This window comes from Triturus cristatus, chromosome 6 (genome assembly GCF_964204655.1).
Source record: "Triturus cristatus chromosome 6, aTriCri1.1, whole genome shotgun sequence".
Lineage (NCBI taxonomy): Eukaryota > Metazoa > Chordata > Amphibia > Caudata > Salamandridae > Triturus > Triturus cristatus.
In genome coordinates, this window is record NC_140589.1 from 1,839,280,022 (window position 1) to 1,839,294,942 (window position 14,921).

The 14,921-nt window shown below is 44.1% G+C and overlaps 1 protein-coding gene across 1 annotated transcript in view; it reads right to left on the reverse strand.

Annotated features, from left to right (window-relative positions):
- TRIM54 (tripartite motif containing 54) overlaps positions 1-14,921 on the reverse strand; it is a 229,480-nt gene that overhangs the window by 8,886 nt on the left and 205,673 nt on the right. The window lies entirely within an intron of this gene.

Genomic DNA, 14,921 nt, shown 5'->3' on the forward strand with positions numbered 1-14,921 from the left:
TTATTCATAATTTCTCCTCTCACGGCATGGATACTGGTTCTTGATTCCAATCTTATTGCTGGATTATTTCTTCTTTCTTTGTTATATCGATTTGCATGTTCTCTCATGTTGTTTTTCATTCCCTCCTTACTTTTGTGAGGCTCTAATTCATTCCCTGTTTTCTGCATCTGCGTTCTTTGTGGTCCGCGTCCTTTGGTGTTTACCATGTCCCCCGCTCTTAGATCTTCTATTTCTTTACAGATCTGGATGTTTTTCCTTGATCTATTTACTTTTCTCCTGCCTTCTCTTTTATCTCTCTTTTCTCTCCTTCTTCTTTATTTCTACTTTTCTTTTCATCATAATTACTTGTTCTTACTTTGGTGTTCTTGTTCTGATGCCTATCCTATATTTTGTTCTTTCGCATTACTTACTGAAAATTGTCTTTCCTTATTTTTTCTTGTCTTCCCCGCAGTTTTATGGTCCTATGTCTGTACGTTCCCCTGCATCCAGAAGTATGGTTAATGTCGTTTCGTGGAATGTTCGTGGTCTGGGTCACCCCGTCAAACGTCAGAAGGTATTGTCTCATCTAGCTAAACTTAACACCCAGGTTGCTTTTTTACAGGAAACCCACTGTAATGATAAAGAATCACTTAAACTTAAACATCAATGGGTCAATCAGATTGTTTTCTCTCCTGCTATTGATCGTCATGGTGGTGTTGCTATTCTGTTTCACAAATCTGTTAATGCACAAATTATATCATCTGAGTGTGATCCGAATGGTCGTTGGGTATTGACTGAGGTTAGCATAAATAAAAGACAAGTGACTTTTTTAAATATTTATGGGCCTGTTAAACCTGAAATTGAATTTTGGCAATCTATAAAACTGAAACTATTGTCTATTTCCAATTCTGATATTGTGATTGGTGGTGATTTTAATAATTGGTTGGACCCGTTCACTGATAGAAAATCTAAATGCAAGTTCAAACCTGACAAATCCCACAAATCATTTCAGGCAGCCATTTCTTCTCGCCCTCTATTCGATACCTGGAAAACATGTAACCCTGATACCTCAGAATTTACTTTCTTTTCTCCTGTACACCATACTAGATCTCGTATTGATTATATTCTTGTCTCCAAGTCACTGTTACCTTGTCTCCAGTCTTCTGATATTGGTTCCATTTTTATATCTGACCATGCTCCTGTCTCCACCAATATTGATTTATCTCTTACTACGTGCAAACAAGGTAGATGGCGTTTCAATAATTTCCTTTTATCTGACCGTACTTTTGTTTTAGAAGCGACCTCTTTTATTAAAGAGTTCTTTTCTTTCAATAATCCTTTAGACACCTCCTTACATAACAATTGGGATGCCTTCAAAGCATCTTTCAGAGCTTTCACTATTGCCTATTCCTCTAAGCAGAAAAAACTGATGCATACTAAATATAATGAAACTTTAACTGCTATAAAATCGTTAGAACACAAGTATTACTCTTCCAAATCTCCCTCTTCATTACAAGACTTAATCAAAGCTAAATCTAATCTGAATAAGATTGTTACAAGGGATGCCTGTAATATTCTCCTCAAGATTAAGTCGAAGTATCACGGTGGCCAAAACAAAGCCGGAAAAATGTTAGCAAATTATCTAAAAATTAAATCAGAACGTAAAGCTATTGGCCCCATTCATTCAGAATCAGAAGATACACTCCTTTCATCTGACTCTGACATTATTGCCACATTTCAATCATATTATAAGCTCCTTTATACCGAAACTACCAAGCCCTCTGAAGATGCCTTTGCTTCTTTTTTTCGTGATATTCCTAAGCCCAAAACTCCCCAAGATCTGTTCCAACCCCTTGAAAACGACATTTCCCTACAAGAATTATCTGATGCTCTTAAATCTATGAAGAAAGCAAAAGCGCCTGGCCCAGATGGCTTTTCAATTGAACTACTTTCTGCTTTCTCCTCAATTTTTGCGCCCAAATTATTAGACCTTTTTAATTCCTTTATCTCTAACTCCCAAGCCTGTGGTTCTTTTTTGGAAGCCCTTATCATTGTAATCCCCAAACCTGATAAAGATTCCTCCTATTGTAAAAATTATCGGCCCATTTCACTAATTAATTATGATTGTAAGATTTTTGCAAAAATATTGGCTTCTCGTTTAGAGAAAATAATCCCTTTACTCATTAACCCAGACCAAGTTGGTTTTGTTAAAGGTCGTTTGGCCTCTGATAATGCCAGAATGTTTTCCAATATCATTGCTCTCAGTAAAAAATACCCCTCCCCATTAGCTGCTTTATCCTTGGATGCTGAAAAAGCCTTTGACCGTGTAAATTGGGAATTCTTGCATCATACGTTACGATGGTTTGATTTTGGTCCAAAATTTATGTCATATGTTAAATTGTTATACACCAACCCTAAAACCTGTATTTTTGTTAATGGTCTCTTTTCCCCTTATTTCTCCCTTCAAAGGGGTACACGTCAGGGCTGCCCCCTTTCACCTCTCCTCTTTCTGTTATGTTTAGAGCCATTTCTGGAACGTATCAGAAACAATCCGTTAATTACTGGTTTTAATCTTAAAACTCACCACATTAAGTTATCTGCATATGCTGATGATGTTCTTATTTACATGTCTAATCCTACATCTTCCCTACCACCGTTTTTACAGGAAATTGCATCATTTGCTAAGGTTTCTGGTTACAAACTGAACTTCTCTAAAACTGAGTGTCTACCTTTAAATCCTTCCTGTTACAGGTATATGTTTGAATCGTCTAATTTCACATGGTGTCCTCAAAAAATAAAATATCTTGGCACATGGTTCGCCCCCAACATCCGTGACACATTAGCTCAGAATTTTTCTGCCTTAAAACTTAAAATTACTAACTTGTTAAACCTCTGGTCTCCCCTGTTTCTCTCTTGGTGGGGCAGACTTGATACAATTAAAATGATGATTGTCCCTCAGATTCTGTTTATATTATCTATGTTGCCGTTTAAGATTCCTAATTATTATTTCTCTCAGATTAATTCATTATGCACCAAATTTCTATGGAATAATAAACATGCACGTATTGCTTTATCTAAATTGATTCGTCCTAAAAATGAAGGGGGGGGTAAGATTCCCTGATTTTAATTTATATCATAATGCATTTTTGGTTCGTCAATTTTTTGCTTTATCTAAGGATTATCAAGACTGACCTAAACCTTCTTGGGTTAATGTTGAATGCACATTGTTAAATGACTTTTCAATACGTGATGTTGTTCATATGACTAACTGTACTTTTATTTCCAAATACCCTATTTTGAAACATTCACAAATTTTGTTACGCACACTTTTTTAAAAAATTTGAATAGTTATCAATCCCTTCTGGCGTTATCACTTTGGTTTAATAAGTTCATTAAATTTTGCCACAAATCTTTCTACTACAAACAATGGAAAGAAAAGGGCCTTTTTTATGTACATCAACTGATTGTTAACAATGAGATTCTTTCTTTCCATCAGTTGCAAGAATCTTTTCAACTTCCAGACACCTGTATTCAGCAATATGATACTTTACTTCCTATTTTACAGGGGTGTCTACAGAAATTCCTCTCTTTACCAACTCCTACTTCCTGTCTTTCTGATTCTCCACTATTTCAAATTTCTCCTGATACTATTCCTAGTGCCTCCTTTATATATAAATCTTTATCTATTCCTATCTGTACACGGGTCAAAAATAAGGTGGAACTGGATTGGGAACATGACCTCTCCGTTACTCTATCGTTACCACACTGGGATACATTTTGGCAGAAACTATTCAAGACTTCCAAAGCTGCCAATCTCACACAGTCCCTATTTTTTATTTTTAATAGAGTCGTTATTACTCCCCTTATGTTATATAAATTCAACCATTCTGTCACGTCTTCTTGTTGGTCTTGTCTTAATGCTGAAGGTTCTTTAATACACCTATTATTTTATTGTCCTAAGGTTTATGATTTTTGGAATGATATATGGTCAAAATGTTCATTGATATTCTCTCATAATGTACAACTTAGTATTCAAAATGTATTTTTAGGCACTGTTTCGCCAGATTTTAATCTTGTTGCCCCTGTTTCTCCATTACTGGATTTATTTCTTGCTGTGGCATTTAAAGTTATCCTCACTTGCTGGAAAGACAATTCTAAATTATCCTTTCTCCATTGGTGGAACTATATATGTGATGAACATAGAATCGCTTCTATTCCTCAATCCTCCATTCATCTGCAAATTAAATCTGACCTACTTTGGCTACCCTTTACATCTTTCCTTTCATCATCATCATAATCTCTACCTACTTTTTCTATCTTGATCTTCTTCTCTTTCTTTCTATCCTCTCTCTTCTTTTCCTTCTCTTTTCTTTCTTTCTCCTCTTATCTTCTCCTTCTTTCCGTTTCCTTTTTCCTTTTTGATAAAAAATATTATCCCCCTATTTTAACGTTATGTTATTTCTTACATTGTTTATAACCTTTTTTCTATAGATTTCACTTCCCTTCTTGTCACTATTTTTATATGCTTATATGCTTACATTTTTTGTTTTCTCTTGTTCCTAAGTGGCTAAATACATGTTTGTAATCCTGTGCATTTATAACTTCAATAAAAAACTATTTAACTAAAAAAAAAATCATTTTAAGCAACAGAGTTTTGCAGCCCGGATCCAATACCTTCTCACACCAGTTCCCACCTGGTGCGTTTAAACATGCAATAAATATAGTCACTAAAACGGAGCCACACAGGAAAAACTATTTCTGCACAAATGTAAATTAGTTCAAACCATTCCATCTTTGGTAAAAATCTTGAGTATTTTCTTCATTTCTGACTGCTTTAGAACTATTATAATCCTATCAATTCGCCATTAACAGAGAATTTTGTAGAAGCTATTGGATATATGAAGATTTTTACTGACGTTGGAAGAATGTGAATATATAAACATTTGTGTATAAATATTTTTCCTACATACTATACTTTAGTGACTAGATCTTATTTTTGTTGTCTCACCTTGCTAAACAAGCAATGGCAAAGCCAACATTTCTGGCAGTGGCTGCCCGCCTTTTGGCTTTTCAGTGCTCGTTTTGTTTTATCATTTGTTTTGCAAAACTGTATTTTTGAGGAAGCTGCCTGGGCCATGCAAATCTAAAAACAAAAAAATTGGCTAAAATCTAAATTTGGTCCCTAAAAGTTCACATTGCCTTAGTTAGATTGTCGCGCCTCAGGGAACTACTTTGTGTGTGGATGTGCTCCATGTGAAATGCCAGAACGCTGTCATTCACAGTGAAAATAGCCAATGGCTGACGTGGGCTGACCCCACGCTGTAGGCAGTGGTGAATTCAAATGTGAATGTCAATAACAGACCAATGGATGAAGAGGACTGTTTAACATCCTCAATAAGTAGACACATACAATATATACATATATAATATAAGTAAAATCAAAAGGTCTTGGCTATCGCCAGACCTAAAAATACCTGCATACATTATTTTAACTTCTTAATAATCACGATAAAAGCACTCTTGATGTGGCTGCACACCTAGCTCCAACTCAGAGTAATTTTACATGGATCTGTGAACTCTCAGGATGGAACAGCAGGTACAACAAACTAACAATGTTTTATCACAACATCATTAGTACTTAATATAGCAATACACAACAAGCATCTACAAATGATGGGATCTTACCCAGTTGTGAACTGGCAGCTTTCTGCCGCGATCCCGGATCTGCAAAGGAGTCATATTAAACAAACAAAAAAATTCTTCATCTTGCCAGGTGATTTGGTGCAGAGGAGTGCTTGTAAATGTTGCATGTGATTTGGATAAAATGTTGAGCAAAAAACCTTTTTTATTCAAACGCTAACTGGTGAGTAAACCCTTCCATAATTTTCCTTCTTTACTTCTTTTTTAGCTCCCATTTTTATACTGTATTGATATGCATTTCCAATATTCCATTTTCTCAGATGCACCACATATACATATATTCATACAAAAAAAAAGTTTACAGGGGCGTTATAGTTAGGTTCCGACTTTACACACACAAAACCATAGAAATTAAGCAGTTATAGTTATACTTATCTTAAAAAATGATAACTCATGCTATGACTCGAGCTCTTGCTATGCACTGCTTCTTCATCAATAATTTTATTGAAAATGTTACATTTACATTATCAAACGATGTCATAAATGATGTCATGACTGATGTGGGATATTTAGAAATGCATGGCGAGGTTGCGAGTTATATTTACCTTAGGGAATAAGTTATACTTTTGTGAGATAAGTATACCTATAACTGCTGAATTTTTATAACTTTGTTTGTGTAAAATCTAAACCTAACTATAACGTTCTTGTAACCGTTGTTTTTTGTTGTGAATTTCTATGTTTAAAAAAAATTCTATTTCCCAACTATAACATCCCTGTAACCTGTGTGCTTTTTCAGTGAATTTCAATGTTTTTTAAATGGTATTTCCTAACTATAACGTCCCTGTAGCCTTTGGTTCATGTGTGGCACAATTCCCATTTACAATATTGCTGGGCCTCGGGAGATAGTGTCCCAGGAGCTGTATTGTCCAGGGAAGTGGGGGCCACATGCCCCCTTCCCCATAATACAGCTGTGGGCCCCAGGGTATGGGGTACCCAGGGACAAAAGACGGGTCGGGGAGGGGGGGCCACGTACTCTCCTCCCCTAAAAAAATATGTCCGCCTCGAGGGATTGGGACCCGGAGGTCGGATTCGGCCCAGGGAGGCGGGGCTACGTGCCCCTCTCCCAGGTACAGTGCCTTTGAGTGGTTCGCTGTATGCAAGGGGTTGGCCACAGGCCAACTCCCTGCAGGCACTGCAGCCAACCCCCTTCATGGTCGAGCCCTTTGGCAAACCCCTCACATGCAGTCAACCCCATGCATGGCACAACCCTAGGTGGGCCTCACCCCAAAACTAGCCAAGTCGGGAGGGTGACAAGAAGCCTCCCTCCCTGGGCCGATTTTGGCCCTGGGAACCCATCCTCAATGGCCGACCACATTATTTAGGAGAGGGGAGTACATGGCCACCCTCCCCAGGCCAATTTTTGTCCTGGGGACCCCATCCCCCAGGGCCCACCACTGAATTTATTGGTGAAAGGGGCACGCAGCCCCACTCTCCAGGCCAATTTTGGCCCCTGGGACCCTATCTTTCAGGGCCTGTCAATATTGTAAATGTAGAGGGGGAGCACAGCCCCTCTCCCTGGGCTAATTTCTGGCCCCAGGATCCCACCTCCCGGGGCCCGGCCATAGAGGGGGGCACGAAGCCTCCCTCCTCAGCCTAATTTGGCCCCGGGGACCCCATTCCCCAGGGCCCGTCAATATTGTTAATGTAGAGGGGGGACATGTAGGAGAGTAGGATCTGCTTCACATGGGTACCCCCACTTTTTGTTGGTGTTTCTCTGTTTTTCGACCTTAGTCTGGCTGTGGCCCTGCTAATCAGGACCACAGCCTAGCTGCTTCCTCTCTAAAATGGTTTTAGGTACATATCTAATTGGATTCTGGAGTGCCTTATAGGCCAGTAGTATATGGTATACTATGTACCTAGGGCATAGGTACCTCAGAGGCCTACCAGGGGCTGCAGCATATATTATACCACCCCTGGGAAGCACTCCAAAATGACACCACAGGTCTGCTACTGCAGCCTGGGTAAGGGTGTGCTTGCACCCCTTACAGTGGTATAGGCTACCTATATCACTACCCTATACAGACACATGTAAACCTATAAGCCACTCCTATGGCAGGCCTTGACAATCCTGAAGGCAGAGTGCTTGGTTTTATGTGAGAGGGTGCCCAAGCATGAGCTGAGCCCCTCTGCAGCTTTCGGAAATACTTCCTTATGGCTGTTCTGTGATACAGCCATACCATATACTCTTAAGTGCATTATAACCTCGCGGTAAATGCTAACTTTGGGATGGCTGCATCAAAACATGTCGTGTTTGGAATACTACCCCCCGCCAGTCCTGGCGGTGGGGGTCATTTTCCACCCTTCTAGAGGGAGAGACATGTTCACACTGGCTAAACCCGGTAGGACTTTCCTGAGCCCTGGCATCACAAAATGGATGCCTCTGCCACAGACACGGGTCTGGCCTCCTGCTGCTGACCAAAACTCCGGCAGGGGAGGCCTGGGCAATAGGTTTCCTGTCGAGGGGAGGTGTCCCCACCTCCCCAGACAGGCTGATGTGTATTGGGGCTGAGCGGGAGCACTCTCTGGTGCTTTGAAGTCCTGTACTGGGGCACACTTGGTGTCCCTGTGCATACTCCAGTTCAAACCGGTTGCAGGGGCTACCTGCCCCTGCTCTGGCGCAAAACTGGACAAAGGAAATGGGTGTAACCACCCCTCTTTCCTGGCCCACCCATAGGTGGGACCTTAGAGTTAGTCCATCCCCTAAACTTAGTATAAGTATAGGAATCCAGTCCCTAGGACTTTAGATTACCCTGGACAAAACTCTGTAACGTACATCCTGGACCTTCGACGTTCTATCCTGACTAGACGACTGAAGAAATCTCCCTTGGGGTCAAGGAGTGACTCCCCTGCTTGGCAACTGACCGGTCTGCAATTCTGAAGCTCCCGCCGGATGCCGAAGTCTCTGCATCCCCAGAGGTGGATTTCCAGACTTCCCCGAGGCTACCCTGAGTCCACAACAAAGCTGAGGCCCGTGGCTATCATGGGTGACGTGGAACCGTGACCCCTGGACACTGTGAACTTTTGCAGCAACACTATCTCCCTGGTCCTCCTCGAAGTTGTGCTTTGGGCTCCGAGTAGCCCCAGCCTTGAGCACCTCCTGTACCGAAGATTGTTGGCCTCCACTCCACGAGTGACCCGTGGGCCAGCTCCAAGTGCGACCGCTTGAGGCTCCTTCGCGATCACTAGCCCGTTGGCTAGCAGGTCCCCATGAAGGTGACTCATTTTCTGATTGGGCTTACCTGGTTGCTCCAGACGTGCCCCGACTTACCCTCGCTGGGTGAGTCCCTCAGACCTTGCTGGTCTGCACTGCAGTCCTTTCTCTGAATTCCAGTGACTTGCTGTTGCCAAGGCTTGTTGGGTCCTTTCTGGTCGCCGACACCACAGCACTCGACAGACTTTGTGGGACAGCTCGAATCTGGCTCGTGGACTTTGTCGACGCATCCTGGACCTCGTGGCTGAAGAGTCAAGACACCCATCAACTCACCTGAAGCACCCGACATCTGTGGGCATTGGTCCATCCTTCCCTCGGTCACTGGCTAGTGACCCAGACTCTGTCCCCTCTGCTTTCAGGTTCCTTACATCCTAGATCCAAGCTTGGATCTCTTCGGACACTTCTCCTCTTCATGGCAGCAGCAGTTCTTTGTAGGCTTCCATTGAAATCGACGACGCGACCCGACACCAAAAGACACCTATGCACGCGGCTTCCCTGGGTAAGGTAAATCGAGTACTCCACTGCTCTTGTGGGTGCTAGCCCTAGAACTTCTTAAGTCCAAAAGGGTTTGGTCCAGACTCGATTAGAAGTGTCCCTAATCTTTACATTTCCAACCGCGACATTGCCATAGAAGATTATAGGAACCCGTGGTTGTGTTTTCACACTGCATACAGCTCCCGTGGGTCCCCTGTGTCACTACCTTGGGTGGTTCCTTGGGGTCCCAGCGATTCTAGAGGCAATAGGCCAAGTGCCTGTTCCAGTCGTGGTTCTTATACCACTTTTTTGGTATATGATTTGGTACGCCCCTAGGGCCCAAATGTGTATTTGTGCTTTTACTGATGCTTGATCACTTGTAACTTAAGTACTTCGAACTCCAGTCTCATAAAGAGACTAGAGGGGTGTGTGTTAACCTAAATACATATATTTAAAATATATACCTGGTGTGGTTGTCCTTTCACTTGATCATTCAAGAGATTATAGACTGGTAAAACAAGCTGCTTTACATTCCTTCAAGACTTAGCCTGAAGGCTGCTCTCCATAGCTACCACTAGGATAGCTTTCATATAAGGTTGTCTTTAACCTATCACCATAAGGGGTTGTTTGGACTGATACAAGGTGCCCACTAGAACTAGTGGACAGCATAGATCAGGTCACCTTCTCACAAAACACAGCCCCTCTCCCTGGGCCAATTTCTGGCTCAGGGGATCCCACATCCTGGAGCCCGGCCATAGAGGGGGGCACATAGCCTCCCTCCTCTGGCTTATTTGGCCCTGGGGATCCCATCCCCTAGGGCCCTCCACGTTTTTAAATAGGGAGGGGGCTAGGGAAGGGGGCACGCAGCCCCCCTCCCTGGGCCACTATCAGCCCTGAGGACCCCATTCCCCAGGGCCTGGCCAATTAATTATGGGGGAGGGGGGCCTGTGTGGTTACCCTTCCCAGGCCGATTTCAGACCTGGGGACCCCATCCCACATGGCCCAGCCATATTATAAAGGTTTTTAAATGTCCCACTTAGGGTACCCACCATCTCTTTGTTGGGGGCTGCGGAGGGAGCCCCAAGGCCCCTGCGGCTCCAGCCAGCTCCCTGCCTCCAACGGGAGGCAGCATTGCTCCCACCCCAGCTAAAAATGTTGCTCCCTGTAGGCTGGAGCAATATTTCGTCTGTTTCCCTGCCCGCTTCAGTTAAGGAAGGGAAACAGATGAAAAGTCCGCTCCCAGCGTTTGCTCTCACTTGGCAGGAGCTTTGAAGTTGCTCCTGCCAAATGAGAGCAAAAACAGGTTTCCCTGCCTGCATCAGTGCGGGCAGGGAAACCACTATGTCCCAGGGGTGGGCACCCAGGGACATAGCAGGAGCTGGCCTTGGGGGACGGGGTCCGCAGGGCCATTAATGGCTACAGGAGGGGCTGTCCCCTTAACCACTGAAAGCACAGTTGGGCCCTGGGGAATGCGGTCCACGGGGCAGATCGTGGCCAAGGGAGAGGGGGCGACATGGACTGTCTCCTCATTTTTGCTAAGGCCAGGCCATGGGAAATGGTGTCCCTGTGGCTGAAATCGGCTGAGGATGGGGACTGCATGGCCCCCCTGTTTTTAAAACCAGCTGGGCTGTGGGGGATGGGGTCCCTGGGGCCAAAATCGGCCTGGATAGGAAGTCATGTGGCCCCGCTCGCCCTTTCTTTTACATGGCTGGGCCCCTGGGGATGGGTACCCAGGGGACAAATGCAGCCCGGGGAGTGGGGATGCATGTGCCCCCTCCCCATTATATAATAATGTATTCCCCTGGGACCTGGCCCAACCGGGAGGCTAGTAAAAACAAGTGCAGGAAACACTGCTTGTTTTTGTTACATTTTCCAGCTAATCCGTTTTATGGCCCCCTGGGGGGTCTCTGTGGGACCTCACCACCAGGCCTACGGGATCAGGGGATTCCTACCCCACCTCCTTCTGTTTAAAAAAAAAAAATGTTGGTAGCGGCTGTAGTCATGTTCAAAATCCCTGTGCGAAAATGCATGGGGAAAACGTGTTTTGGGACACCCTCTTTTTCTTGCCCCGCACTTGACGAATCAACCCAAAACTTTGAGGACAGCAGCTAAATTAGTGGCAAACAGGTTTTGGAAATTTCGTGAGGATTTGTCAAACAGCCAAAGTTATTGGCAAAACAAAAAAACACTTTTCCTATGGAAACTAGGTCCTAACTCTAACTAAACTACCTACTGACGTATATGATTCCTGCTAACTTCCATTTTAGGGATGTGCCTTAGAGTCTGCCCTTCACCAATCCTAACACCCATTTGCCGGCCCCACTTGCTCCACCCAGTCTTCACTCGGTTCCCTGTAACCCGCCAACCCACTGGCAATCCTGCACTTGCCCCCAGAGTTGATATTCTGATTGTCCCTCCTGCAGCCTGGCCATACGTTAAAAATTTGTCTGGGGTCCCTGCTTGGAAACCAGAACCCGAATGAGATCCTAATGGTAAGGAGGGTGAGCTGGCTGGGTTATTCACAAAAGTCTTTTCTGGGAGACTGCATTGTTATACATTTCAGAAGGACCACAAATGTAAAGAGAAAACTAGGTGCAAAAGAATTTAACATGCATAGTCCAACTGACATGGTCACCTATCACCCAGGATATTTCTAGAGGCCGCAGGTTTTTCAAAACAGTCCCCTGCCCTCAGTTCAGTGCATTACCTCTTCTATTCCCTCTCCCAATGCATTTTCACTGAAGGATTTAGAAAGTGTGGATTGACGGAAGGCAGCTCCGAGGATGTGCATCCACATCGAAGAAGGGACCGGTATAGCCCATCCTAGTATCATCTACACCAATCTCCAATAGCACTCAGTACTCGGCCCTCTGGGCTTCGCATCCGATCCCCTTACGACTACTGCTAACACCTGTAATACTACACAGAGAATCCTTGGTTGGAACAAGGCCGGTCTCAGCTCTAAGATTCTATACCTATTGGCAGCGTTTCATAAGGGGGTATGACATAATCCTACTGCGGGAAACATGGGGGTATGACATAATCCTACTGCGGGAAACATGGGGGTAGGACATAATCCTACTGCGGGAAACATGGGGGTAGGACATAATCCTACTGCGGGAAACATGGGGGTAGGACATAATCCTACTGCGGGAAACATGGGGGTAGGATATAATCCTACTGCGGGAAGCATGGGGGTAGGATATAATCCTACTGCGGGAAGCATGGGGGTAGGACATAATCCTACTGCGGGAAGCATGGGGGTAGGACATAATCCTACTGCGGGAAGCATGGGGGTAGGACATAATCCTACTGCAGGAATAATGGGGGTAGGACATAATCCTACTGCGGGAAACATGGGGGTATGACATAATCCTACTGCCAAAACATGGGGGTATGACGTAATCCTACTGCGGGAAACATGGGGGGTAGGATATAATCCTACTGCCAAAACATAGGAGTAGGATATAATCCTACTGCGGGAAACATGGGAGGTAGGACATAATCCTTCTGCGGGAAACATGGAGGTATGACATAATCCTACTGAGGGAAACATGGGGGGTAGGACATAATCCTACTGCGGGAAACATGGGGGTAGGACATAATCCTACTGCGGGAAACATGGGGGTATGACATAATCCTACTGCGGGAAACATGGGGTGTAGGACATAATCCTACTGCGGGAAACATGGGGGTATTACATAATCCTACTGTGGGAAACATGGGGGTAGGACATAATCCTACTGCAGGAAACATGGGGGTATGACATAATCCTACTGCCAAAACATGGGGGTATGACATAATCCTACTGCGGGAAACATGGGGGGTAGGACATAATCCTACTGCCAAAACATAGGGGTAGGATATAATCCTACTGTGGGAAACATGGGGGGTAGGACATAATCCTACTGCGGGAAACATGGGGGTATGACATAATCCTACTGCGGGAAACATGGGGGGTAGGACATAATCCTACTGCAGGAAACATGGGGGTATGACATAATCCTACTGCCAAAACATGGGGGTATGACATAATCCTACTGCGGGAAACATGGGGGGTAGGACATAATCCTACTGCCAAAACATAGGGGTAGGATATAATCCTACTGTGGGAAACATGGGGGGTAGGACATAATCCTACTGCGGGAAACATGGGGGTATGACATAATCCTACTGCGGGAAACATGGGGGGTAGGACATAATCCTACTGCGGGAAACATGGGGGTAGGACATAATCCTACTGCGGAAAACATGGGGGTATGACAATCCTACTGTGGGAAACATGGGGGGTAGGACATAATCCTACTACAGGAAACTTGGGGGGTATCACATAATCCTACTGAAGGAAACATGGGAGATATCCCACACACAATTCGATGGTTATCAATGCTCCTCCAACTAAGCAGCGCCCTGAAATAGAGGCTGTGCTTCTGGGGGGCTGGCGATTTGGATAAAGAATACAGAGGGTACAATTAAAGGCATAAAGACACATGATAATAGTTTTCAAGCTATGGTTTTTAATTCCACTATTAGCTTGCATATAGTAAACTTTTACAACAATAATTTAGTCAATATTCCCAACTCAAAGTTTCCACCACTATTTAATTTTATTTCCAATTTAATGGATAACTTAGCCGCAGGGGATCATTCACTACACCTTTGTTTGGCTGGTCAATTTAATGTGCACATTCCCATCACTCTTGAGACTCACCCGAAATTCCACCGCAAGGATGTTAGTTCATGCACCGACTCACGCGGTAGCGAACTAATCGCTTTTCTCACCTCAGTCAACATGACTAACTCATTGGCAGCTATAAAGCCTAGTTGTAGTAAAGTCCCTACATTCAAGGGCAGAGGGAGTCCATCTGTTATCGACTATTTTTTTTATTGCTGACAGTTTTGGAGACCTAATCTAGCAGGGCATGGTTGTCCCATCAACCTTTAGCGACCATAACCCGATTTAAATTATGTTGTCATTTCCTTTTAGGGGGGAATCTAGGAGAGATGTTGGTGCCTGCAGCCTCCACCCGTCAAATGACAACCTAAGGGGGCATGGAGACTACAAGATCCTGACCTGTTTTTAATTCCCTTATCAGGGCCAATCTTGAGCTGGTGTTTTTTTGTTTTATGAAGAGGCCACAGACCGGTAGCGGGTGGGGGCTTTTTTCTGAATTATGCCATAAAATAAAGGAAGGCTTATTGGAACCAGCCAAACCCGCTCTAGACACTCCAAAATGGTTCAACACTGAGTGTTCTATTGCTAACAGGGCCCCCCGCTCAGCACTTAGGGCCAAATCAAGGTACTCCAACCAAGTGTGTAGGTTGCGCAAGTGATACAAACAAATAACCAACAAACGCCGGCAGGAAGTTGTAATGTCCAGTTGGGAACTACTGTTGCAGGCGTCCCATCAGGGCAGTGGCAAGACATTTTGGTCCACTGTTTCTGAACTCAAAACTAGTTTCAGGGCCCCTGACATGATCCCTTTTCATATTACTAGTGATATATGGAAGGAGCACTTTAGGGGCGTCTATGCTACATCTTCTGCGGCAGATACCT